A 26,373-nucleotide genomic window follows, 5' to 3' on the forward strand; every position below is an offset into this window, starting at 1 on the left:
CACCCCTGTAACAGGGGGTTATGTTCCTTGGTAAGGAACATAAGCCAACTTTTATAGAAATCAAGGAACATAACCCCCCCGTTATAACATTGTGTCTATGGGAAAATCAGATTCAACTTACTGCATTGCACTTTAGAAAGCTTTTAAATCAACTATAAATGATATACGCTAATAAATGTTATACACTGTACAAAGCTTTCTAAAACACAATGCAGTAAGGAAGGAAGGCACTGGGGCCAGCATGGGACACTTATCGAAGATAACCTGCTCAGCAGGCAGTGGCTCTTCCCCAACACCTGGGGGCTGGGGCTGGCTCTGGGGAACTACTCTGCTTCCCAGCCCTGACACCATGTGCCTCCTTACTCCCTGAGGTGATGTGGGGGTGGGGAGCTTGTGCCAGCTCCCAGCCTCATCCCCACCTCAGGGAGTGAAGAGACACAGGGCGTCGGGGCTGGGAAGTGGAGCAGTTCCCTGTCGCCAGCCCCAGCCCCCATCACTGTCTCACCTCTAGGAGCACATGGCCTCAGGGAGGAGCCACTGCCTGAGTTTACCTCCGGTAAGTACTCAATGCCGGCCCCGGTGCCTCTACCATTGCCTGCTGTAAGTGCAAGGCTTAGTGCTGTAAGTAATAACAGGGGTGTAAAATGCGGAGTGCCACAAGTGCAGATTGCTTCAAGTCAGGCCACCATAAGTCAAGGAGGGAGATAATGCTTATATACCACCTGCAATGCATGGGATGCATTAAAGGGGAGGTTTTGTAGCCACACATCTAGCTCATAAGGCTTGGGATGTCCTGTAAGTCACCAACTTGAATCAGGACCCAACAAGGGGTCCAAGAACCCACAGGGTTTAGTGAGATCCAGCAGGACCAGGACCATACATGGGCAGTCTCCTTATTTATTATTTATACCAGCAAGACATGGCAGGTGAGAATAAGGTGCCCAAGAAGAGGGCAGAATTGGCACTGTCACGGAGGCTTAGGGGCATCATGGTCATCCCTGGGGACACCATACCACGACAATTCTTAATCTAAAATTTGATTTAATATAAAGCTGTCGTGAAGTACTTTGCACGGGTCACTTATTCCTTTAATTAATCCTACACCATTTGATAGCTTTTAAAAAAGAACACAGTCTATTTCCACAACACTTTTCATATCTGCTTAGAAGAAAATGGATGTTCATAATTTTCCTTTGTGTTTTGCTCCAGATCCCCTTTTTCTGTTCATTTAAGTGACACCAGACAAGAGATGGTTTATATGAATAAGTCCATTACAAATAAAACACTATTTTCTTGACCTTTGTGTTTTGTGACCACTGAAAAATCTTGCAGGTAGTCTTGCAATTTTGAGAACAAGGTCTCACTCTCCAACTCTGAGCATCCTTTGGAAGGGCTCTGCAATCATAAGCAAAGAAAAGCCTCAAGAGCAGGCTACAGCTGGATGCTCCCAGACAAGGGTTCAAAAATTTTCCATGAGCAGGACTTTCTCTGAAATTGTGGATGTATTTGCATTAGACACTAGATAGTGCATTTATGGCTCCAATAAACATGGTAATTTGTGTTGACAACAGATATTGTATGATATTTATGCATACACTTAGGTGCTTAAGGAAACTTGTGGCCTGCCTTCTTTCTTCATAATTGTTCTCTGTGTCACTCTGACCACTTCAGGGTTATCTTTCCAATGATATATATTAAGTTTAAATATAGAATAAAATGAAATTTTTGCTTGGAATAAAATATCAGGAAATGATAACACATTCAGAGGAAAAGTTAAAATGACCCTTAAGGAAGAAATGCATGAACTCATAGCTTTGAATTTATGCTACTTAGCATCACATTAAAAATATTCAAAATATAAATCAAAATTCAAGGGTATAAGTAATATTCAATTTCAAATTTATGGCATTTTAAAATAGGATGATTTCCTCAAATGTGCAATAAATTTGGTTTTGTGGAATTGCACATGCCACCTTATCATGACAGTTGCTTTATCTACACAGTCCATGGAAGCCTAGTCACTTTATATAATCTGAATTCACAAATCAACTGTCGTCTTCACTTCACTGATTCATTGCTGATGGGCCTTTCACAAGGTAAAAAATCCTTTCCAAGTTGACAAGAGTAATAAATGGAGAGGTGAGTGCTGCCTATCCATCCTCCTGTTCTATTGTACTGCCTATAGTGATACATGGCAGAATAAGCTCATAAACCAACCTCATCTTTTGACCTCTGCAGAGTAAATGGAAACAGAGGGGCGTTTATGATGACGACTGTATTTAAGGACCAATAATGACTAGATAAACCTCTGAAATCTAACTAGCCTAACCAACCACTTGGAAAAATGATGATTTTTTTGTTTAACATGATGCAAATTCATTAAAATGGAGCTGTAAAACTTTCTTTTAACCTAGACAATCATTCACTCACTAGAGTTTAAAAGGTATTTTAATTTGATCATACACATGCAGCAAAACTGAGAGAAACTGATGCCAACGCCCAATTTAGATTGTCCAACAGAGTGGTTTTCAGTGCCTCAGATTAAAATAATGGAGTGACCAGCAATCTAACTGGAATGTGGTATAGTCCTATGGCCTACTTCTGTCACTTTTTAATATCATGAAAGGCTTGGCTTGGCTTGGCTCTCTGACTGCAGTTTCATACAAGAGAGAGCAAAACAGATCAAAAGTAAGTTCTTTGTTGCGAAGATCTGGAAGCTCTAAGGACTTTCACTAGAGATTGGTTTTGGTACAGATGTACTTCAAAAGACATAGGTGATTCTTAGAATTCATTTGCACTAAGGATGATGGGAGGATTGGTGCAATATCCAGAAGGACAGAAGCAAAACTTGCTTGCAGTGAACTCTGTAGTATCTCCTCATCTGAAATGTAAGCGGATTCCAAGGTCAAAAAACACCAAGGCTTTAGGATTACAGAAGCATGATAATCAATAAATGATTCTAGTTTAAGGCACTGCATTTCAAAGAAAAGTAAAATGTTTTGCTTGATATCTTAACTTCTATATATCTAGCGGGAAATAGTGCTATCATATTAAAGTGAGAGTATGTTAGTACTCATTCCAACAAGACAAAGAAGTGTTCTTATTTTTCTCTAATGAGATAAAAATATGTAATTATACTAAATGCATTCCAATTTTCAGTCCACACTACTGTTTTAATAATCCACATATCCCTTCAGCATCATAAGGACTGGTTCATTAGTGTTTTGTAGCCACTTTAGAAAAATGTACAAGAATCTCAAGCTGCAAGAAACAGATAATCATTTAAATGCTTTGAAACACGTCATTAAAAATCCGATGAGATAATATTAAAGGACCAAATCCAGCTCCCATTTCAGTCAATGAAAAAAAACACACAATATTCAGCAGGAGCTGGAAGACTAAAGTACTCCACTAAGATCTGTTCCACTGCACACTTAAAATCTACACAATCTCATTGAATTCATATGGGGTGAAAATGATTAATTTTTAATGGGCATTGTACATTTATGCAAAAAAAAAAAATAGGAGGGAGGACCATCCTTCCTCTCTTTCCTGCACAAGCTTGTGAAAAGCTAAGATAAATGGTTTTGAAAATAATAAAATAAAGGTAAATGTGTATACATGGTAAGATACACAGTAAAATAGTAATCCTGGAGATGAGACTTAGAAACTAGGTTACTGTGTCCTCCAGTTTTCCACACCATTTTAAAGACTTAAAAAAAATACCCAGAAGTTTTTGGAAATGGGAACATGAAGTCAAGAGGTTAGCACATGAGGTAATAACATACTGTATCACAGAGAAAGGCCCAGTGACTAGGATGCAAGCCCCAGGACACATGAAATCAGGGTCTAATTCCTGAACTGCCCAATTTTAACTTAATAGATGAAGGAATAAAGTGAGACATGGAGAAAAAAATACCAGCTAGCACAAACCAAGGCAGTCCATTTGCTTGGCAATACTGGCTTCTTTAAGCAAATTACCCCAGTCATTTGCTCTCTCAATCCCTACTGACTTTCTCTCAAAAGCCCTCTGTACATTAAAACAATACTAACATTATTTTGGTAAAGGTCTGTGGAAGCAATGCTTAGATATGAATTAAGTTTCATGTGGCATTCAGGTTTTGAATTACAAACTGAAGACGCTCTAGAGTTAACGCATATTAGATGGCACTGAGAGCTCATGAAGAGGTCTTGTGTGATTTCAACTGAGGGCAGAGGAAATCTCATAAAAAATAGTCCTGCACTCAAGAAATTTCTGTCACTGGGAAGCATAATCATCTCAGGAGGAGCATAATTTTTGCCTGCTACCATCAAGGGGCTCTCAGCACTTCTGAGGTCTGCCTTTCACCTGTCACCAAGAATTTACCTGTCAGGTACCACAATATGTTCAAGAGAATAAGTCTTTCAAAAGGAAGAAAAATAGTTTTCTCCCAAGACTGCTTACCATCCTGCCCATATGTAACAGTCAGTGGGCATGTCTACACTTGCAATTAATGTGAAACAATAAACATATCGCACCAGAGTTTATCACTCCCAGGCATGCCATTTGAACATGCCAGGGCCACAACACATTGAGTCGGGTCGGAGCAGACCTACCTGGAAGGGTATCCCAGGGGTCAGCCTGCAAGCCTGCAGGCAGCCCCCATACTGAAGCACCCTTGTGTCCAGATAGCCATGTCAGCATCTCTAAAAGGAGACTCCCCAGGTGACCAGGAAGCCAGCAAACAGGGTAAGCAGCTTGCATGCAGTTTGCAAGCCAGTTCCTAGGCTAGTTTTTGGTCCACCCCTCCCCACTTCCTTTTTGAGGGGCAAGCCTTTCAGTTTTGTGTGAGGAAGAAGGAAAAAAAGGAACCCCTTGAGGACAATGAGCAACAAGGCCAGCTTCCAGTTGAGTCTACTAGGAAAGGAGTAGTTAGAAGAAGAGCTGCAAGAGAGAGAAAGCAGATTAACAGGGAAATGGTTGGAGGATTTTACAATGCCAGAGCCACTGCCACTGCCTCTGCTTGCACCTGTGAAGTTTCTGTCCATGCAGGACTGCTGACTATCAATGTTTCCACCCAGGTCCAGGTTTGGCACTGTGGGGACTGTGGCTTGCAGATCCCTTCCAGTGATGGCCAGGTCAGAGACTGCTGGCAGTGTGAGCGGTGCCTACTGGTGGTATCTCTCAGGGAACAGGCAAGAGAACTACAGACGGAGGTGGCAAGGCTCTGAAGCATCCTTTGCTATGAGGAGTTCATCGATTTGATGCTGGAGGGGACCTCCAGGGCTGTGGAGGAAGAAATGCAGATATAGCACTAGAGAGGAGAAAGCACATGGACACCCAAGAGGGTGGAAGCTGGAGGCTTACGACTTCTGGCAGAAAGCAGAGATCTTCACCTCCACCTGCAGTGGCTCATCCGGAGAACACATATGCACATCCCTACTTCAAAGTGGGCCATATTTGATTCAGATTCGGCCCGTTTCGGGGGACAGTGATTCAATTAGTTGATTTGGATAACTGTCTTGATTTGATTTGGCTGAATCCAAATGTGAAGGTTCAGTGCTGATTCAGAGAATCAGTGATTTGGCCATAGACACAGCTTTAAATTTTTTCTCTACATACCTCGAGGTACCATGCGTGGCTTGTGATTGCTGAAATGGTGGGGAAGATGGAGCCTCCCACAGGAGCATGGGGGGGCCCCCTGTGCGCTCTTCTGGGTCCACTGCTAAGCACATGGGGGACCCCCCACCCACACCCCGCTGGCTTGGTGATCATCCTTGGGAGGACCCTAGGTGGCCCCCCCAAACCCAGGAGGCACCAGTCACTGAGCTGGAGGATGCGGTGTGGGGGAGGTGTCCCCCACGTGCTCCACAGTGGACCGGAAGTGCTTTAGTTCATTTCTGGGTCTGCCGCTGAGCATGCTGGGGAGCCCTCTCTTCCTGTCCACCATCTCAGCATTCACGAGCTGCCTGATACCTTGAGGTCTGTAGAAAAAAACATTTAAAGCTGTATCTATGTCTGAATCATTGAATCTCTCTGAATCAAGTCAGAGGGTTCCAATTTGGTTTGGAGAGATTAAAGGGTCTCCTGATTTGATTCAGATTCAGAGATTTGGCTGCCAAATCAGGCTGAATCTCTGCTGAATCAACTCAGCGACCAAAGCTTTGCACAGCCTCAATTTGCAGCCCTAGCAGCAGAGAGAGAGGAGCACGTTCCATTGGTGGAGGAGGACAGGCCACGCCTCACCAAGGTGGGAAGGATTGAGATGACTATCATGAAGAAGTGACAAGTGGTGGTGGTCCTGGAGAACTGGCTGTACTTTAAAGAAGCCCGACAGAGTGCAGGAACAAACCATCCCGATGCTCAGGAAGACTAGCAATTATGACAGAAGACCAGATTGTCTTAGCAGGGAACTCTTCAGTAACTTAAATCACAAAGAGGAAGCTTACAAGAAGTAGAAATGTGGACAAATAACTGTGGAAGAATATAAGAGCATTTCTCTGGCATGCAACGATGAAGTCAGGAAGGCCAAAGTGCAACTGGAGTTGCAGCTAGCAAGGGATGTGAAAGGTAACAAGAAGGGTTTCTACAAGTATGTCAGTAGCACGAGGAGAATCAGGGAAAGTGTAGGTCCCTTACTGAATGGGGGGAGGCAACCTTGTGACAGAATGCAGAAAAGGCTGAAGTGCTCAATGCCTTTTTTGCCACTGTCTTCACTGGCAAGGTCAGCTCCCAGACTACTGTACTGGGTAGCACAGTTTGGGGAGGAGGTGAGCAGCCTTCAGTTATGAAAGAACATTTTAGGGACTAATTAAAAAAGCTGGATGTGAACAAGTCCATGGGGCCAGATGGGATGCACCCGAGGATGCTGAGGGAGTTGGCTGATGTGATTGCAGAGCCACTGGCCATCATCTTTGAAAACTCATGGCAATCAGGAGAGGTCCCAGATGATTGGAAAAGGGCAAACAGTGCCCACAATTAAGAAAAGGAAAAAGGAGGATCCAGGGAACTCCAGACCAGTCAGTCTCACCTCAGTCCCTTGAAAAATCATGGAATAGATCCTCAAGGAATCAATTTCTAAGCACTTGGAAGAGAAAAAGGTAATTAGGAACAGTCAGCATGGATTCACCAGGGGCAAGTCATGTCTGACCAACCTCGTTGCCTTCTATGATGAGTTGACTGTCTCTGTGGGTGCAGGGATATTGGTGGATGTGGTGTACCTTGATTTTAACAAAGTTTTTGATGCAGTGTCTCACAACATTCTCACAGGCAAGCTAAGGAAGTATGGGCTGGATGAATGGATTGTAAGGTAGATAGAAAACTGGCTGAAGCATCAGGCTCAGAGAGTAGTACTCAATGGCTCCATGTCTAATTGGCAGCTGGTATCAAGTGGAGAGCCCAGGGGTCACTTCTGGGCTGGTTTTATTCAATATCTTCATCATTGACTTGGAAGATGGCATAGAGTGCACCCTCAGCAAGTTTGCAGATGACACCAAGCTGTGGGGAGTAGTAGATATGCTGGAGGGTAGGGCTAGGATTCAGAGTGACCTAGACAAATTGGAAGATTGAGCCAAAAGAAATCTCATGAGGTTCAACAAGGACAAGTGCAAAGTCCCATGCACTAGTACAGGCTGGGGGCTGACTGGCTGGGCAGCAGCTCTGCAGAAAAGGACCTAGGGGTTACAGTGGACAGTAAGCTGAATATGAGCCAACAGTGTGTTGTTGCTAAGAAGGCTAACAGCATACTGAACTGCATTAGTAGGAGTGGTGCTAGCACTTCAAGGGAAGTGCTTATTCCCCTCTATTCAGCACTGGTGAGGCCACGTCTGGAGTACTGTGTTCAGTTTTGGGCCCCCCACTACAGAAGGGATGTGGAGATACTGAAGAGAGTCCAGCAGAGGTCAACTAAAATGGTGAGGGGTTGGGGGACATGACTTCTGAGGAAAGACTGAGGGAACTGAGCTTATTTAGTCTAGAGAAGAGAAGACTGAGAGGAGATTTAATAGTAGCCTTCAACTACCTGAGGGGTGGTTACAAAGAAGATGAAGCTAGACTGTTCTTAGTGGTGGCAGATGACAGAACAAGGAGCAATGGTTGCAAGTTGCAGCAAGGGAAGTTTAGGTTAGATTTTAAGAAAACATTTTTTCTTATTAGGAGGGTAGTAAAACACTGAAATGGGTAACCCAGACAGGTGGAATCTCCATCCTTGAAGGTTTTCAAAACCTGGCTATATAAAACTTTGGCTGGGATGATATAGTTAAGGCTAGTTCTGCTTTGAGAACAGGATTGGACTAGATGACCTCCCGAGTTCCCTTCCAACCCTAACTTTCTGTGATCCTATGATTCTATGTGCTGCTGCAGAGTTAATTAGTTTACTCCTGCCTAATAGCGCTGCACGTGTAGACACGAGATGTTTACTGCGGAGATAATTAGTTTACTCCACAGTGAACGTCTTGTTTAGACATGCCCAATTGTTTATACTGAATAACTGATGCAGAGAGCCTAATTTGGCTTATTTCAAATGTCATCTGTGCTGTTTCCTAATCACATTGTTCAAAATGCAGACTGTAAATCATTCTGCTAAAACCTAATTAAGACTATGATTAGGTAAAAAACACTTTCTGCAGTTTAAGTTCCTGTATACTGGAGGAATGCCACTATTTCATGCTTTCCACATTTGGGCTTTCACAGGTTTTATCTTTTCCAGCATCAACTTTAAACTCCAAAGTGCTCTGGGTTTGATCATATCAATTCTTAAAGTGTTGGCAATGGCTAGCTCTGATTAAAAAAAACAGAAACAAAAACAAGAACCTATGTTAGCATACCTAATAGAAATACATCATGATAACAGCACTGTTCCAGAAGTCAGCCCTCCTTCAAGCTGCATATGGTCACATAATCTTTTAAAACGCATGATTCAAGTCTCAATTTAATTATGTAATAGCACAAATGGAATTACACTGCGGATGAAGTGCAGTACTTCAGCTCAAACGCAGACTGGAGTTGTGTGACTGACCCATGCTTATTTCATTTGGTCATTGTATTACACAGCTTAATTTAAATGCAAGGGCACGTAGCAAACAACAACTTCAATATGGTATCTCCTCCTCTTGAACTAAATTATAATACTACTGGGCTGGACCCCCCTTATGATGGTAATTTAGCAGGCAGCTTGCAAACATGACCATAACACAGTACTAACAATTGTTTCACATGGATGCATTTTATTTACCAACTATATACTCACACACCTGCTTAAAAATTCAGGCACACTTTTCTGGCCTATTTATTTGTGTAAGTGTGTGTATGGGCATTTGTTTTGAGAGTAACGGCAGGTGGTTATGCATATGTCAAAGACAGTAGGAGGATTAGAAAAGGGGAAAAACAAGAGGAATCCTGTAAATACAGTAGTTCGTGTATTTTGCAAGTTCTTTACTTGTGGGAACAGCCACTGTGCCTATATACCTATGTTCTTATAGGCATTATTAAAATAACTATCCCTATTATAAGAGATGTTGCATGCAGGCATTTCTCTCTTTAGTCTATATTCCACCACTCACTTCTCCCTCACCACATTTGTATTATATGTGCACCCTGGGTAATAAATATGCTACACATACATACAAACGCTACCTTTGACAATAATTTAACAATACACTAAGCACTCATGTTGTCTTGCAAAGAACATACCCAATAAACTGAATTACCAGTTCACTAGCTTAATGACTTTGTTATTAAATATAACGAGGGGTGACTTATATGCAGATAAGTTGTATACAACTACCATATTTTCTTATATACAATATGAAACTTTCCCCAAAACCAACCCCCCACCAAAATTAGAATGTATGTATTTAGTGGATAGACAAGGTTCTTTGGGTAAATTTGATATCTTTTATTAAACCATTAAATATTTTATTAAAATAGAACCGGAAGGGACCAGTATGATTATCAAGTCCAGTCCCCTGCCATGGGCAGGAAGTATTGGGCTCAAATGAACTCAGCAAAGTGCCTATCCAGCCTCGTCTTGAACACCTCCAAGGAGTGTGACTGCACCACCTCTACTGGAAGCGTATTCCAGATTCTGGTGACCTTTACAGAGAAGAAGTTTTTTCGTATATCCCTTTACCCTTTATTTTACCCTTTATTAGCGTATGCCCATTGGTCCTGTTCTTCCTTTGAGGTGCCCTCCTGAATAGTTGCTCTCCTAGTTCTGGATACTCCCCGCTGATGTACTTGTAGGCAGCTATCAAGTCACCTTTCAGTTTTTTCTCCCTCAGGTTGAACAGGCCCAGTTCCTGGAGTCTCTCCTCATAGGCCCCATCTTCCTTGCTCTTAATCAAATGGGCAACCCCTTCTTTATACCCTCTTAAGCTTATCCATGTCCTTCTTGAAGTGCAGTGCCCAGAACTGGCCCCAGTACTCCAGCTGAGGCCACACTGACACTGAATAGAGGGTGAGAACTACCTTCCTTGTCCTACTGGCCACATAGCGGCTGATGCACACCAGAGTTTTATTGGCTTTTGGCAGCCTCGTCATACTGTTGGGTCATATATATCTTCCAGTTAGTCATGACCCCCAGGTCTCATTCAAATGTTGTGCCAGCCAGTAGGCCACCACCCATTGTATAGCTGTGGTGAGAGTTCTTCCTACCCAGGTGAAGGACACTTTTAGGTACAAACAACCTTTTTCAGGCAGAGGAAGCATCTGCAGTTGGTTTGTATACACACTTCCTCTGCCTGAAGAAGGGTGTTTATACCTGAAAGCTTGCAAAGAACAATTTTTCCAACTATTTTAGTTGGTCTAATAAAATATATCAGATTTACCAAAAGAACCTTGTCTGCCTGTGTCCTTAGAATAACATGGCTACAACCAACACCCTGTATTTAGCAGGGAAACTAATTATCTGGTTTGGATAGAAGCACCTAACTTTGATTCCTGCTCCACAGTGCAGCAGCTGTTGAATTCAAGCAGCTGAAGAAGTCAATGGACATCATGGCTCGTTGTTTATTCCAGCGGTGCTAACAATGGTCTCTCCTTTTCAATGGTCTTGATATTCAGTTAATCAAGCTAGCATTTCTTAGGGCAATTTTTCTGTCTGCTAGCAGCTCCTGGTCCCTTTCCTCTATTTTTTAGCTTTAGTTAAGCAGAAAAGGGAGAGTAAATCAGATGACTATTAGCCCCTGCTAATAGCAACCATAACTCTGGAAAAAGTATTTTTTCTTTATTCTACCTTTCAATAAAAAGGTATGTATTATATTCTAGGTCATGTTGTATGTGAGAAAATATAGTATAACGAAGATGGATTTGACCAAGAGAACTACCTGAATCAACTGTCAACCAATTACAACTGTCAACCAATTATTTTGTACCAACAATATTCGCTCCCATAGCTGGGAGCTCTGTCAATTGATTGAAGCTCCCAGCTCCAGGATTTACCATGCACCCCTGCACCTGGGACCTCCAAACAGGTGACAGAGCTGCCAACCACAGAGGACACATGGGGGCCCCAGGCTGCTGGGAGCTCTGATCAGCTGTTTCTGTGTGCCCCACATCTTGTCCACATCCATGCCAGAAGGTATGTAATTCCTTCTTCCTTATGCTACAATCTTTCATTTCTCCCCTCCATGTCAGGTGCCATATGTGCCTCCATTCCTCCCATGCACCTTCTTGACCATATCCAGGTCCCTTATTCTCTCTCCTTTTAGGAATTCTATGTGTTCTTATTCCTGATGATCAAAGGCATAACTTTAACAAGAACTTGGAAAAACTTGAGCAGGTCCAGAGAAGAGCCACCCATATGAAAAGGGACTTGCAAGACAAGCCATATGAGGAGAGGCTGAGAGACTTGGGCCTCCTCAGCCTACAGAAGAGACGGCTGAGAGGGGACTTGGTAGCAGCTTATTGCTACATCAAGGGAGTACATCAAGAACTCAGTGAACAGCTGTTCACCAGGAAAACCCTGGGGAAGCGCAGGAGCAATGGATAAAAACACCTAGAAAGCCACTTCAGGATCAATTCCAGAAAAAACTCTTTCAGTCAGGGTGCCCAGACTGTGGAATAAACTCCCTCAAGTGGTGGTGCAGTCACCTACCCTGGAAATCTTCAAAAGGGGACTGGACAGTCACCTCACTGGGGTCACTTGACCCCAGTTATCTTTTCCTGCCTACTGCAGGGGGACTGGACCTGATGATCTACAAGGTCCCTTCCAGCCCCTAACAATGTATGAATGAATCTATGTTGCTACTACAACAGCGGTATGGAGATCATTCACCCGGCTGCTGGCACTATAGCTGTGGGCAGGGTTGCTGCAACTGCAACACCACAAGTTCCTCAGGGAGTTACCATTCTGGCTCCCCCTCTAAGTTGGCACCCCAGGGCTAGTGCCCTATTTGCCCATCTCAAGTTATACTACTGCTGATAACATCTCTCTTTCTCTCTTGCTTCCCCTACTACTATTTTTATTTTTGTCTTCCTTTTTCTTTTCCTTGTTTTTCATGGTATCAACAATTTTAAGCTTTGTTCTTGGGAAAACAGGCAGAGTTTAGATACCAGTTTTTTGTTGTTTGAGTTTTTTTGATGGAATGAGTTAATGGGTGCTATCAACCAATGGTTAGAAAGGTGCATCCTAACTGCATGGCACAGGCTGTATGTGCCTCCCCGTTTCCTGCTTCAAACTTTTTTCCCCATCAAAATCACAAACGTTAAGCCCGCTGTTGCCCAGAACATCCCCTCAAACCTCAGAATTAATTCAATACAGCATTCAAATATTATCATAATATTTCCAAACAGTGTAATACAATCAGGCCAAGTGCAAAGCCTTGCAAGTTTTGCAAAATAATTGCAGTAATGCATAGCAGTCTCATTCCCTTTGCATCCATACTGTACAAATTGCTAAGAAAGAGAAACAACAGTCTTTGCCCTGAAACAATGACAGGCAAATTACACAAAAGATCATTAATATCTGCCAAAGAGCAGCTGAAACTGAGAATTAGCTAAGAAAAGTGGTTTGAAAAAATTTCTGCCATACACAGCTTGCACCATGCCAAGTTAAAAAAAGATTCAACTCTTGATTTTGGTAGCACTTATTTCACCTGTAAACTTAGATTTATGAGGCACCTATACATGTGATGAATCTCTGCTCCAACATGTGGTAATAAGCATTAATCAGATTAATTGAATCTCTGGAAGTTTGCTGGACAGTGCTAATTAGTGCACTCCAGCAGCCTCCGCATCACATGTATTCAATGTCCCCATATTTCAAAATGGCAGTGGGGGTGTTTTAACTCAAGCTTGTTGATTTAAAGTGCTCATGCCACCATTTTAAAATGTGGGATGCTGAATTCACCTGATGCTGTGGGCACTTGAATCCCAGCAGCTCTGTAGGAGTGGCTTTGTAGAACGCGCTCTCTAAAGTGCCTGCAGCACTTTAACTCTAACTTGTTCAACAAGCTTTTACAGAGCTGCTGTAATTAAAGGGCCCCCTCCATGCATGCGTATAGATGTCAATCCTTCCTGAAAAGGCCTCATCTCTATAGCACACAGAGATAGGCTGTGGCTCATCCTCCTTGGCAAAGAAAAGCATTAATATTTCTTTAGGAACATATTTGTTGCTCCCAGAGCAAATAAAGATTATTGGCCTGACAATACATACATGCATGAAGCAAGAATATTATAAATTACAGTTTCAATGGACAGCATGACAGGAGTGCTGGAGCTGTTCCTAGATAACATAAGGTTCCACATGCAGTATATTTTCCTGGGGAATGAGCACACAAACAAGCTAATGCAAGGTAAACCAGGGTGGGGATTCACATGGAATACACTGCTTTACAGTAACTGGTCCTGTGGACAGTCTTTTGGTAAACAAAAGATAACCTTCTTTTGCTGGGGGGGGATGTAAGTTGGTACAGATCAACTTTTTCTTTACTGCTGGGTCAAGGGTATGCATATAGATAGTTAATTCCAAACAGCAGACAAAGTATAAATCCCTACCCCTGTTCACCCTACAGTATCTAATTCATGCCTTCAGTGTAGTTTTGACTGTTTTAACTACTGGATAAAATTATTTGTCAAGTTTGAAACCTGGTAAAAACTGCAGCTTTACAGGGGAAATTATTGCATCAATAATAATGTTTTACTCTTATATTTATTTGGTAATTTTAAAAGCACTTATAGCCATAGTATCTAATTGCTAGGATAAAAAAATACTTAAAACATAGTTTTATGAAGTTATCCATCATGGATAGTAAGAGCACTCCTGCCACTACAGCAAAATGAAATATAAAGCTAAACAAGACCTTTAGATTAGTTGGACTATAAATGTTATCTTAGGTTTTTATCAAGAGACGTATTTTCAGTAGGGAAGTATCGATTCATTGTCCAAGGCACTGGTGAGTCCTTAACTGGAACACAGTGTCCAATCCTGGTCCCTCATGTTCAAGAAACTTGAAATCAGAAAACAGCATGTGCAGAAAAGGATCACTAGGATGATTAGGGGAATGAACTTCTCATCACACAAGACAAGACTAAAAGAGAGTTTCGGGCTTGGGTAGCCTACCAAAACAAAAGCTGAGAGGGGATTTGATTGCTATCCATATAAATTCATCAGGGGAAAAGAACAAAGCTAAAGAATATTTTTGGTATAAGATCAATAAATATAAACCAGATATAAATAAACTTATGCCAGGAACTAAAATAAGGTTTCCCAGTCAGCAGTGAGGTCTGGAATAGCCTTTTAACAGAAGGCAAAAAAGCCTAACTTCTTTTTAGTTTGATCAGTTTAAGAAATATTATTTGATATGGTTGCTTGAAAAACAGTAGAGGACTGACTTTATGACCTAAGACAGGGATGGGCAAAATACAGCCCACAGACCAGATCAGGCCTGTCAGGCAATTTCATTTGGCCTGTGGGCAGGAGCCTCCCAATTCCCTGCTTCCAGCCCAGCCCCGGGCTGCCCCGCTGTGCTCGAATGGGGCTGAGCCTCACCCATTCCCATGGAAGCAGCATATGCTGCGCTCCCTCCCTTATCCATGAGATAGCCCTGACCCCGGCCCTGCAGGTAGGGAAGCAGTAGGGGGCAAGGGAAGTGGTGGTGGTAGTAGGAGAGGGCTGGCAGGGTGGCAGGTGGGTGGGAAGGTAGGGAAGTGGCAGGGGAGAGTGACAGTAGGGGCAGGGGAAGTGGCGATGGTAATGTTGGTGGGGGGAGTGATGGGCAGACGGGGGGAATGGTAGTGACAGTGGGCAGGAGCAAAGTGGCAGCTGGGCAGAAGCATGGGGCCCATGCTGATGCCCTGGGGCCAGGACCATTGGGTACCCAGGGTAGGGCAGTAGGAGGGTAAATCCCAAGCCACCTGAGCTGCATGCTTCTGGGGGGGGGAAGCCCCATACGATGGACCCAGCAGGCCGGCCCCACTCACTACTATGTGCAGGTCATGGGGAATGACAGGGAGCTCCACATAATGGATCTGGGCTGGCTCCCCTCTCCCTGCCACCCCATCTGAGCCCCATGACCTGCACCACTGGCTTCATTGTGTGGGGCTTCCTCCAGTGGCGCGGGGTTTGGGTAGGTGAGCCTTGTGCGATGGAGCCAGCAGTCTGGCCACATGCAGTCCTAAGGCTTGCCAGGACCACATGCCACTGGGGAGTCTCCACCTGCTGCTGCTGCTGGCAGTAGGAGCTGTGTGTAATGGCAAGGCATGTTTGTCGAAGGGGTCCCAAACACACATACCCCACCATACACATACACACCCATAACACACCCCCAACCACCCACAAACCCCATTCCCCCCACACCCCTACATCCCCACAAACACTCCCACACCCACCCCACACCTCCCACATACACATCCCCCACACCCTTCTCCACACCTCACATATGCAGATACCCACACAGCTCCCCAAAAACCCGATACCCACCCACCCACCCACAACCTCTTACCTACCCACATACCTCCACATATACACATGCCCACACTCCCCCACAATCCCCATACCCACCCCGACACCTCCCCCACAATATACAAGAGTATGACTTCATTTTGAGCTATTATGCAATCACCTTTATATACACAGTGCAAACTCACACCAATCAGGACAAAAATATGTTTTGGATTAAAATTAAAATACATTATTGTAGGTGTTTGATTTTTAGTATATAACTTTTTTTCTAGTTCCAAGATTGCAAACCACCTTCCCAAAATTAGTACTTCTGGGGGGAAGGGGAAGGACTTCCAGTGGCAAAAATCAGGGGTTGGGATGGGACTTCTGGTCCCAAGATGGTGGCCAGTGGGTGGGTCACCTGTCAAGGGTGGGGCTACCCTTGCAGCCCTAGACAATTCACCAAAACTCGTTAAGTGACACTGCACCCAAAATAAATGTCTACCTCTGACCAAGGAGTTCCCTTTCAGTCCCATATTTCTAAACAATTTAGGGAAGGGACCATTTTTATTCAGTGTTTACAATGTCTGCTACATTGACTTGGTGTACCAAGTAATATAAACAACAATCGCCAACAGGTAAAGCAAAATTAATCTGGTGTCAGAATAAAACTTAATTCCTACCTTAAATGTCATTTATCTAAAGTTATGACAGACTATCTTGGGAAACAGTAATCCTAAACCTAAAGCCTGCTACATCCAATTCAACACGATTCCATCTCTAAGAACAATGCGAAAAAACAAAGAGTAATTCTGCCAGTCTCAACTGCCATATAAAGAAAATTCACAGTAAGCATGTCAATAGACATTTAGGAAGTGGGGGCTACTGGCTTCAACACTATACTGAAACCTGGATTCTACTTTTGGCACTTCTATTGACCTGTTGAGTGATCTTGAGAAAATGTCTTCTCTTTTCTGTACCTGTTCCCCAGTCCATAAAATAGTGATTGTGATACTGATTTTTGTAAAACATTTGGTGATTTCTTGAATAAAAGCACTATGTAAGACCCAGGGGTTGGGTTGAACTGAGAGATTGAATATTTTATTGTTTCTGTAAAATGAAAGTAATGCACATGCCAGGAGCTCCTTGTATTACTCTGCTCCTGCCCCACCACAAACCTCCTGTGTGTCAACCTTCACTTACCAGTGGCGCTACTGCTTGCTGCTGGCTAGCCGGGAGACAAAAGGGCACCATATTTACAACTGCAGTTTTCACCTCCCTGTTGATCAGGAGAAAGTGGCAGTGGGGTGTGCAGGAGAACTTACAAGATTAAGGAAACCACTGTGTAGATCACTTTCACCATTAATTTGGTAGGGCCCTATATATACCAAGGGTGCCATATGTACTGTCATTTTTCATCATCTCCCAAAGATGGCCCCTTCCACCCTAATTGACTCAATGCTGAGGAACATCAATATATTGGCATTCCAGTAAAAAATGTTTCCATGAATGGCTTCACAAACAAGAGGGTAAAACAAGATGGGATTAAAGCATCCAAATCTATACAAAGATAGGCAGTTGCTTAGTGCTGCCTTCTGATATCACATGGTGCTTTACAAATATTCATGATCCCTCAGGTCTCTCCCACCTCTCCCTACCTTGTAGCCAAGCATATGTATGCAAAACTCAGCATATAGCTGAAGATAAAGATTTTTTTCAAAGTCACACACTCAGGGAGAAAGGAAGAAAAAACTGACTCAAAGGGTTTCAGTGTCTTGTTTGAACCAACAGACCCTACCTCCCCTCCCTGCTGCTAGATAAAGCTATACAACTGTCAGACATGTCATAAATAAGTGCATTTCTCATCTCATTAGCTCTAGATTGGAAACTTAAACCACACTTCTCCAGACAGTTACACAGAGGCTCAACCTTCTACATGGGAGTACTTTAAAGGAACTACCCATGTGATTAAAAGTTAAGCCTATGAGTAACTGTATGTTGGACTAAGGCTTCATCCAACATGATGAAACTAATTGTTGCAAGCAATTTAAAGTAGCATTCTGAAAAACTGCAGTGCAAACAACCTATAATGTGCAGTAACCGCAACATAATCTAATTCTCTTTGATTATAAGTGATTCTACACGCACAGCCCTCCAAGACTTTTTTGGGGTAATTTTAAAATGTCTGAAATTTACTCTGTAAAATTAATGCACCAGATCATAAAATTCTACCTTAGCAAATACAAAAGACCATTTGATTAGCTACAAATAAAAGCCCCTTGAGCTAAAATGAATAAGGTTTAAGCTACTTCAAATTATTTTCCCGCCTGATAAAGCCATTATCACATTTACAGCGTTTACAATGCAGAACTACATTCCTTTGATCATCTTATAAAATTAATTGATCTTGCTTATCTATTGTACTATTTTAAATCATTTTAATTGAGGACATTAGGAGAAGTAATGGTAACAACCAATGCATTTATTAGCTACTGACGTTCAAGGCACCAATGTCATTTTCATAAGCTGAATTTCACTATAACAAAATTCTATTCTTAATGGAATTTACATATAGATCACCCCCAGCCACAAATAATTTACTATTACTTTAAGTCCTAAAGGACAGGCAGAAAAACTGTGAAAAATCACTCCAGCCATACTTAATTTTAATTATTCTTTTAAATCAGATAGAAACCCTGAAGTTAAATTCTCATAATTAAATAGAAATTAAAAGTTTCTAAAAGCCTTATTTTCAACTCCAATTTTAAATGCAAATGAACACAGTGGAAAATTAAGTTTTACCCCCTTAAAATCAGGGTAATATTTATTCATCTGTACTTCACAGCTAGCCACAAAAATCCTTACTAGGCCTAAGTCAGCTCTTTGGTTGGGATGCAGTTCTCCCTTGGAACTTCGACTTGAGGAAAAAGCTTTGCAGCAAGTATTCATCAAGCTACATTAAATCCAAAATTTCTAGGAATACAACAGGGACACGTTTCTAATGTTTGGAGATGATCACTGAGTGTATCAGAAAGTTTCTTTACCTATTAGATTAGTTGGTCCAAATGGCAGTCTTTGCAGCATTAAAACATATCATACACTTTCTAAGAATCAATGTAGCAAATTTCATTCCATTGTGAAATGGATTTTACATGGAGACATTCCATCATTTCAAAAGCACAAATCTTCCGGTAACAGAATAAAAATGAGTTTGGTATGCACCAAATCGAAACTAGGATTAAAGACCCCTATGGCTCAATATTTAACTATTGCTAATAAAGTGTCTTCTGCACTATTAAAAGGCAAAAAAAAAAAAAATCAGGATAAGTTTTTGTCCTCCATATTTAAATAATCTTACTATCAACAGGCCTCATGTGCCTTAGAGAAACATACCTCCACTGAATCTAGTTAGACTAGATTTATTTACAGAAGTACAAACACCAATTAAAGATGTGCTGAACCAATATGGAAAGGAAGGAAGATCCAGTTCTTAGAGTGCCATGCTGAGACCTGGAAGCCTCTCTCGTGATTTCCTGCTCTGCCACACTTCCTGGACAAGCCTCTGTTCCTGGTTTATTAAATGGAGATAATAGTGCATATATACCTCACACGTGAGGCAGACTACATAAAAGGTTGCAAGGGGCTCTGAGACAAAGATAAAAGGTGGAACAGAAAGATATCTTCATGGAAGTTACTAGATTAAGCCTGTCTAGTGTAAATACCACTTAATATTGGTGCATATGCCTATCTAAGGATTCACACCTGTCTAACAGTACTGCAGTAATTGCATAAGTGTTCTATTTTTTTCTAATAGTCTTCTGCCTTCTTGATGATGCTTTATATACTATAATCTATAGCAGCTATGCATGAGTGGTTTAATTGAGATAGTTCTTGTAAATATTTGCAACTGGCTATAAAGCCTGAACTGCAGCATATAGTTTGATTTAAATAGAAGAGCTCAAAACCTATGTAAGAAACTAAAACTGAAAGTTTTTCTCTGTAGTTACCAAAGAGGAGCTAAAACAAAACAAAATAACCATTGTTGACTCTTGACATTATATAAAAAAATGGGCCAACTAGTATTAACATATAAATGTGACAAGTTAATTTGCAACAAGGTCTGAATATTTAATCCTTACATAAATTGTCACTCTGAAGTCACTGGGGCTATTTGAGCAAACAGGGGCTCAGATTAGGATCAATTAACTTACAGGATGATAATAGAAACAACAAAACTACTGCACTGTACTCCGTCTGGTTTGTCTTTGTCCAAAACCACAAATAGTAGATAGTTGTACTCCCTAATAGTATTCCTCTGAAAGAAAAAAAAGAAAAACAGGGCAATAATAAATGGCATAAAAAGAGTCACTGGGGGTGGGGGTAAATGAATAGGGGGTTTTTGCCCCTCTCCACATTGTTCATAGGGAGCACACAAAGCAGTGCTATTTTTCTTTATATAAACTACAGAAAGTAAATGCTATAAAGTAAGCGCTTTTGTGCTTAAATATACAAGGCATGTGGATCGTGCCTGATATCTGACGTGATACATAAAAAATCCTCTCTCTCAAGACAATACTCTTTAGATGCCTCAAATATAGACAACTTTATATTTTGTAAAGGTTTTATAATTTAAGAAAATCCCCATGAGGTTTTATTTGATTTTAAGTATTATTTTGTTTCTCTAGCCCAGCGGCAGATTAAGATTTATTGAAGTCCTGGGCAGCATGAGCCAGGAGGTGTGAGCACTGCTGAGATGAAGGCAGCCCTGGCCCTGGCCCGGGGCCTCTGCCGAGTGGGTGTCACACAGCCAGAGCTACAGTTCCCCAGCACCATGGGAGGTGCTGAGGTCAGGTCTGGTCTGGGTGAGGGGCATGGGCTCTGCACTGCCTCCAGTTGCCTGCCTGCCCCTTTCCTGGCCTCGGGGTAAGATGTCCCATTGGCATTGGTGCCTGTAGCCACCCCCAGACAGCAGGCAGTGGGGCCTCCCATGGGGCCTCCTGGCAGCAGACGGCCCTGGGAAGCCACCCCCACCTTCAGGGAGCCCCTCACCTGCCATAGCCCCTAGCCCTGGCTTGGCTGGAAGGGAGGAGGCATGCGCTGCCTGCCCCAGATGCCCGCATCCAGGATACCTGCCTGGGCTGTGCTGCCCCTGGCAGGGGGGCCCTGATTAGCAGAGGCCCTTGGGCCTGGGCCCTGCAGGCCCTTGTGTTAATCACACCTGTTCTCACCCTGACTCTACAAGAAGCTCTAAAAGAGTGGCTCTCAACCTTGTTAGACTCAAGGAACCCCTCTATTACTTTTGTGAATTGCCCAATACATCATTTAAAGAACAAATGTATTTATTACAGTACTTATCTCTCTGCCTCCATGTAGGTAAGTTAAAAGAAAAAAGTAAACTATGGCTTGTGTCATCTACTTCCCTGGCTGCTCTAATTTTATGCTGTTTACTCATCTGCCCTTTCAGCCAAGTTTGGTGGCTTTGAACAGAGAAGCTCTGTGAACAAGGGCTGCGCCTTCCTAAATAACAGCAGTGCACCTAGCACATTTTGAATGGTACTGCCACTAACAAAGAACCTATTAATAACAATGAAAGGATCCTCCAAGCTAATTATATAGTGACCATGAGGGAAGCTAGATAAGGTCAAACACAGGTGGGAAGTAATAGTACTAGCCACCTGCCTCGTGGTAAACACGATTAATGCCTTGTTTCCACTTAGGATTTTACTGGCTTACTTAAGATTGCTATCTCACTCTCTTGAATGTCAGTGAAGGCAACAGCCAATTCCCAATCTGAGGCCATTTCACCAGGTTTCCTTAAATGTTGAGCATGACTGGCCTGATGGTTCTGTGGCTTCAACGAGTACCTTTTTTATTTATAGCTGCCTAGTAACATGAAAGGAATTTCATTCAGATTCAATGACCCTCTCAAACACAAGAGCTCAAAGGCCTAGCGTTAAAGGTCCATCAAGGTTTAGACCTGCCTGTTACTCCACATAACTGAGCTAGCTGTATCAGCAGAAGTTCTTATCCCCTTTTGCTGTTTCCAGTCTTAGACAATATCAGTTTCATTGAAACAATCCCAAAATAGGATTCATGTATTGGTCCAAAGTTAGTATAAACCATTGCTTTTTATAAATACCCATTTTCCATGATGGCAAGGATACAACCTTCACACAGAAAAAATGAAACAAAGCTGAGGAAGAGTCACCATGCTGTTTTGCAAAGCAGACTGAAAAAGTCAGACTGGCTTAAATTATTCACTGTTAGCAGATAGCACTACAATGAAATACTTTCCCTTGAAGGCTTAAAACTCTGTTTGCCATACTGGGAATTTCTAGCAAGCAGAAATTTAGTTTAGTGTCAGTAAACTGTGTTTGGCAATAGTATCATTAAGTACAATATACATTCCCTCCCAAGAGATTTTCAGAAAAAAAAGAAAGCAGAAAAGCTGGGACAGCCCAGGAACAGTTCTATAGCACCAACAGGACAAATCTAGATGTATGCTATCATACTAACAGCAAGGGAAAAAAACTTGATAAATGCAAGGAGGGAATGCCATATCACAGTCCTGCCAAACTCCTGTACATGCATCAACCTGAGGCTAGTAACAGTCATGACACGCCTCCGATGGAATGTGCTTTAACATAACCTTGAAGTTGCAGGCTTACAAAGAAAGAAATGTGAAATGCAGTCAGACAGCTATTTTCACATGGTTATCTTTGACATGGCTTTGACCAAGGGACGTGGTATCAACTAAAACAAAAAGATAGATGAGAGGTTTAGTTTTCTTGAGATAAAATTTGTGCATTCTCTTAAAAATCAAAGTTTGCAGAGAAAGAATTTTCTAGGAAGTATACCAAATTACTGTAAAACAACATCAGGAAGATTTCCTTAAGGTGTTTCAACAACAAATTTTGGCAGTAATTTAGCGTAATCTCATCACACCAATGTGTATTTATGAAACAAACTGGATACACATCATATCAACACATGAGTAATAACTTACATTGTTTTGTGTACACTGATGTAAATTACATTCATGACTGAGCAGTCGTGAGTAGCTCTCAGAAGGTAGCCAGCATAGTATTACAGAACTGGTAACAGCCTTTTTACATTGAGTAAGATAGAAGTGGACACGTGTATACTGGGGTGGTTTTTTTCTTGGGCAACTCTATATTGGATGCTACCAAGTTACACTGGTATAAGGCTGCTTGTCATGTGTGTACATTTTTACATGGGGGTAAATGTATTATCTGTCCAGGACCTTAGTATTGACTTGATTATTCACTAAATTACTTTACAAGGTGAAGTGACTGCCACCAGTGAAACCTTCTTTTTTTAATCTCACCAACATTAACAGGTTCAAAGGGAGAATCCTTCAGCTTTGTAAGAATCACACTAATAAAGAACCACGCTCGGGTCTTGGTGAAGAAGGATGAAATTAAATAGTACAGTCCCTTATACTACCTCACTAAAAACTAAAGGTAGACTGGCTAACTTAAGAAAGATCTCCTCTATAACCATCTAACCTAAGTACAACTCATGTTGCCCTGTTAGTGATCATCTGATCTAATCTGCTCTTATGCCCTCCCCTTTACTGCTAGGAAATGAAGAGCCAGGAAATTGTATGGGACATGATTAATCCATAGGTATAGCTTTCTTCCCTCTTGACTTGGTCATTTAAGATGGCCTGAGGTAACTCACTAATAACATAGTGAGTTACAAGTTTGGGCTCTGATTTGAGTTACTTTCATTTGGTCTCTAATATAATTCAAATATATTGCAGGAAAAAACAGAGATAGCAGTGACGGTAAGGACAGATACCTTGATTCTTACTAAAACACTTCCCTTAACCAACCAATCATCCAGCACATGCACCAGCTCCATACAAATACAATGCAATGTTCACTAAATATTTAATAATAGACAGTCTGTTGGAAATTAAACATAAATCCACATCTCCAGTTATATTTCATTGCTTATGTAGGTATCCATAAGGGCCATGTAACTAATCATTGCCCGAGACCTTATTTTACATTCTGCTGCTGTTAAATACTAATACTCTCCAAAACCCAAACGTGCCCCACATACCATTCTTTTTCTTTTGTATGGTACCAGATATGAATTTCCAAATCTATGAGCCACTGTCTGGTATTATCGCTCAATGTGCAGATTACATCTACTCCGTCTGGGCATTTGTAGAGATTGCAGCTGTTGATTAAATGCTGTGCTGTTTGTTGGACTCCACATTCACACAGGGGGCTGTCCAAGATGCTCATCTTGTGAAGTGTCATTTTGAAGTGTCCATATCCAGATCTCAGTCTGTTCAGCTTGACCCATGCTTCTCTGTCAAAGTCATGCCCAATGGGACACTTGCTTGAGGAATTTTTAATAATAAAAATGAAATAAAAAACTTAAATCATGCTAGAAATGATTTATTATGCTAAAAATCTATCATTTCTTACTTCCCTTGCCCCACCTCCACCAAATAACAACCCAGGAAGCCCACGAAGCAATTTGGCTCTCAGATGAAAATATTTCATTATAGGTATTTCATGGTACTAAATGGGAGTCAGGATGGTGTGGAAAAATAATTAAAAAAATAAAATTACCACTACATTCTGACTCCTATTTAGTACCATGAAATACCTGGGATGAAATATTTTCACCTTTCATCTGAGAGCAAAATTGCTTGGTGGGCTTCATGGGTTGGTATTTGACTGGGGAAGTGGTGGGGTAGGGAGAGTTAAGAATTGATGGATTTTTAGCATGATAGAGCATTTCTAGCAATGATTTCAATATTTTATTTCATTTTCTATTATAAAAAATAGCAGCACTTATCCAATGGTCTGGAAGATATAGGACTGTTATTCTATGTAGCTCATAAATGAATCAAACTCTGCCAGGAACAGTATGCGTATATAACTTGTTAACTGCAGGATAAGAGTAGGTACACAAACAGTTACCAGAGAGCAGTGAATGGCAATAAAGCCCCATCCCAGATTAAACTTGTGATAATTTGTTCACTTTTTCATGCCCTCTGTCTCAGCCAACTTTCTGCTTATAGGCAGAGCCCTAAGCTAAAACTGAACTTGCCACAAAACTTCTTTCAGCAAGCTGTCTCACATCCTGGAAGAATCAGAAACGCCAACCATAGTTTTCACTTTAGGAACTGATAACTTGAGGTGACATCCTGGAGCATATCCTGCATCCAGGTGAATCATAGGACTCCCTGAAGTGCCAGACACATCAGTCGGTCATGTGCGTCTTGCAGGAATGCTCATGGTGCCTGCTGAACCTATTGCTCTGCTGCTTTATATTTGTGAAAAAAGAGGAACAGAGACAACCATTAAAGGCAAAAATCAAGAGAATGAGGACAATGATCCAAACAAAGACCTCTCTTCAAAAAAAGAAAAAGTTGGTAATAAGACAAAAAAAGAAAAAATCTGTCAAACATATTTAAAGTGCCTCAAGGCCTCTCACTGGCTCATACTGGCCTCTACAAAGATTTTTCCTTTTTTTTCCTCCCCCACAATATAAAAGCTAAATACATTTCAGCACCAGTGTGAGGAACTGAGAAACTCAGAGGCACAGAAACTTAGCAGCAAAGCTTAAAAATCCTACCCATGGACATAAAAGCAGGTGAAGTGAATATCATGACACATCACCCTAGCCCCTAGATGGCTCAGTGATGGACAACTTTCCTGTAGATAAAACTCTTAATTTAGGGCAGTGCAGATTCGAACCTGTCACATGCATCCTGTGCTTGGTATGGCCAGATTCCTTGAAGAACATGTATATTCTGGATACTAACCCTTCCCTTGTCATCAAACACTGCATGGAATTACCCGGAATGAGAGATAAAAAGGCAGGGAATAGCAAGGTGAATGTGTGACAGATGTCACTCAAAAGCAAATATGGCTGCTGATTAAGAAGCAACACTGACTGACTCTGAACAGGGACTCCCAAGCTAAGTACAGACAGTCAAAAAGCTCAAAGCTGAATCAATTCAGTCTGTGCAGGTTAGTCTACACTGAAGAGATTAAACAGAAACAACTGGACACACATTTACTTTTGATTCAGGAAATGCAGCCACATGCCTGCAATGGCTCAGGCCAGAGGCCAGCGAGGGTGCTAGAGCATGCTTCTCTGGTACGTAGCCAGCACGGGCTTTGTATTCACTTCTTCCTGCTGCCCCCAAGGTCTCTAGGATTTGCAATCATCACTTCCGCTTCCTATTTCCAGGTGCCTCTGGGATTTGTAGTCCATAGTCACAGCCAGCAGTAACTTTCAGTAAGTTTAGCAGGGCAAGGCAGCTCTATACTCAGGGAAGTCAGCTGGCCCAGACAGCTTACACCCCAGAGCACTTAAGGAGCTGGCAAGCATCATAGCTCTGCCACTGACACAGATCTTTGAGAACTCATGGTGCTCAGAAGACGTGCTTGAAGATTGGAAGAAGGCCAATGTGGTGCCTATCTTCAAGAAAGGGAGGAAAGTAGATCTGGGGAACTAC

At 42.0% G+C, this 26,373-nt stretch overlaps 1 long non-coding RNA gene across 1 annotated transcript in view; it reads right to left on the reverse strand.

Moving 5' to 3' along the window:
• Positions 1-539: 539 nt before the first annotated feature.
• Positions 540-26,373, reverse strand: part of LOC149857260 (uncharacterized) — a 79,300-nt gene continuing 53,466 nt past the window's right edge. The window contains exon 3 of the long non-coding RNA XR_016444090.1: positions 540-2,881. This is a non-coding gene — a long non-coding RNA (uncharacterized LOC149857260). The remainder of the gene's footprint in view (positions 2,882-26,373) is intronic.

The sequence above is a fragment of the Crocodylus siamensis genome, chromosome 9 (assembly GCF_052110815.1).
Source record: "Crocodylus siamensis isolate JL-2025a chromosome 9, ASM5211081v1, whole genome shotgun sequence".
NCBI lineage: Eukaryota > Metazoa > Chordata > Crocodylia > Crocodylidae > Crocodylus > Crocodylus siamensis.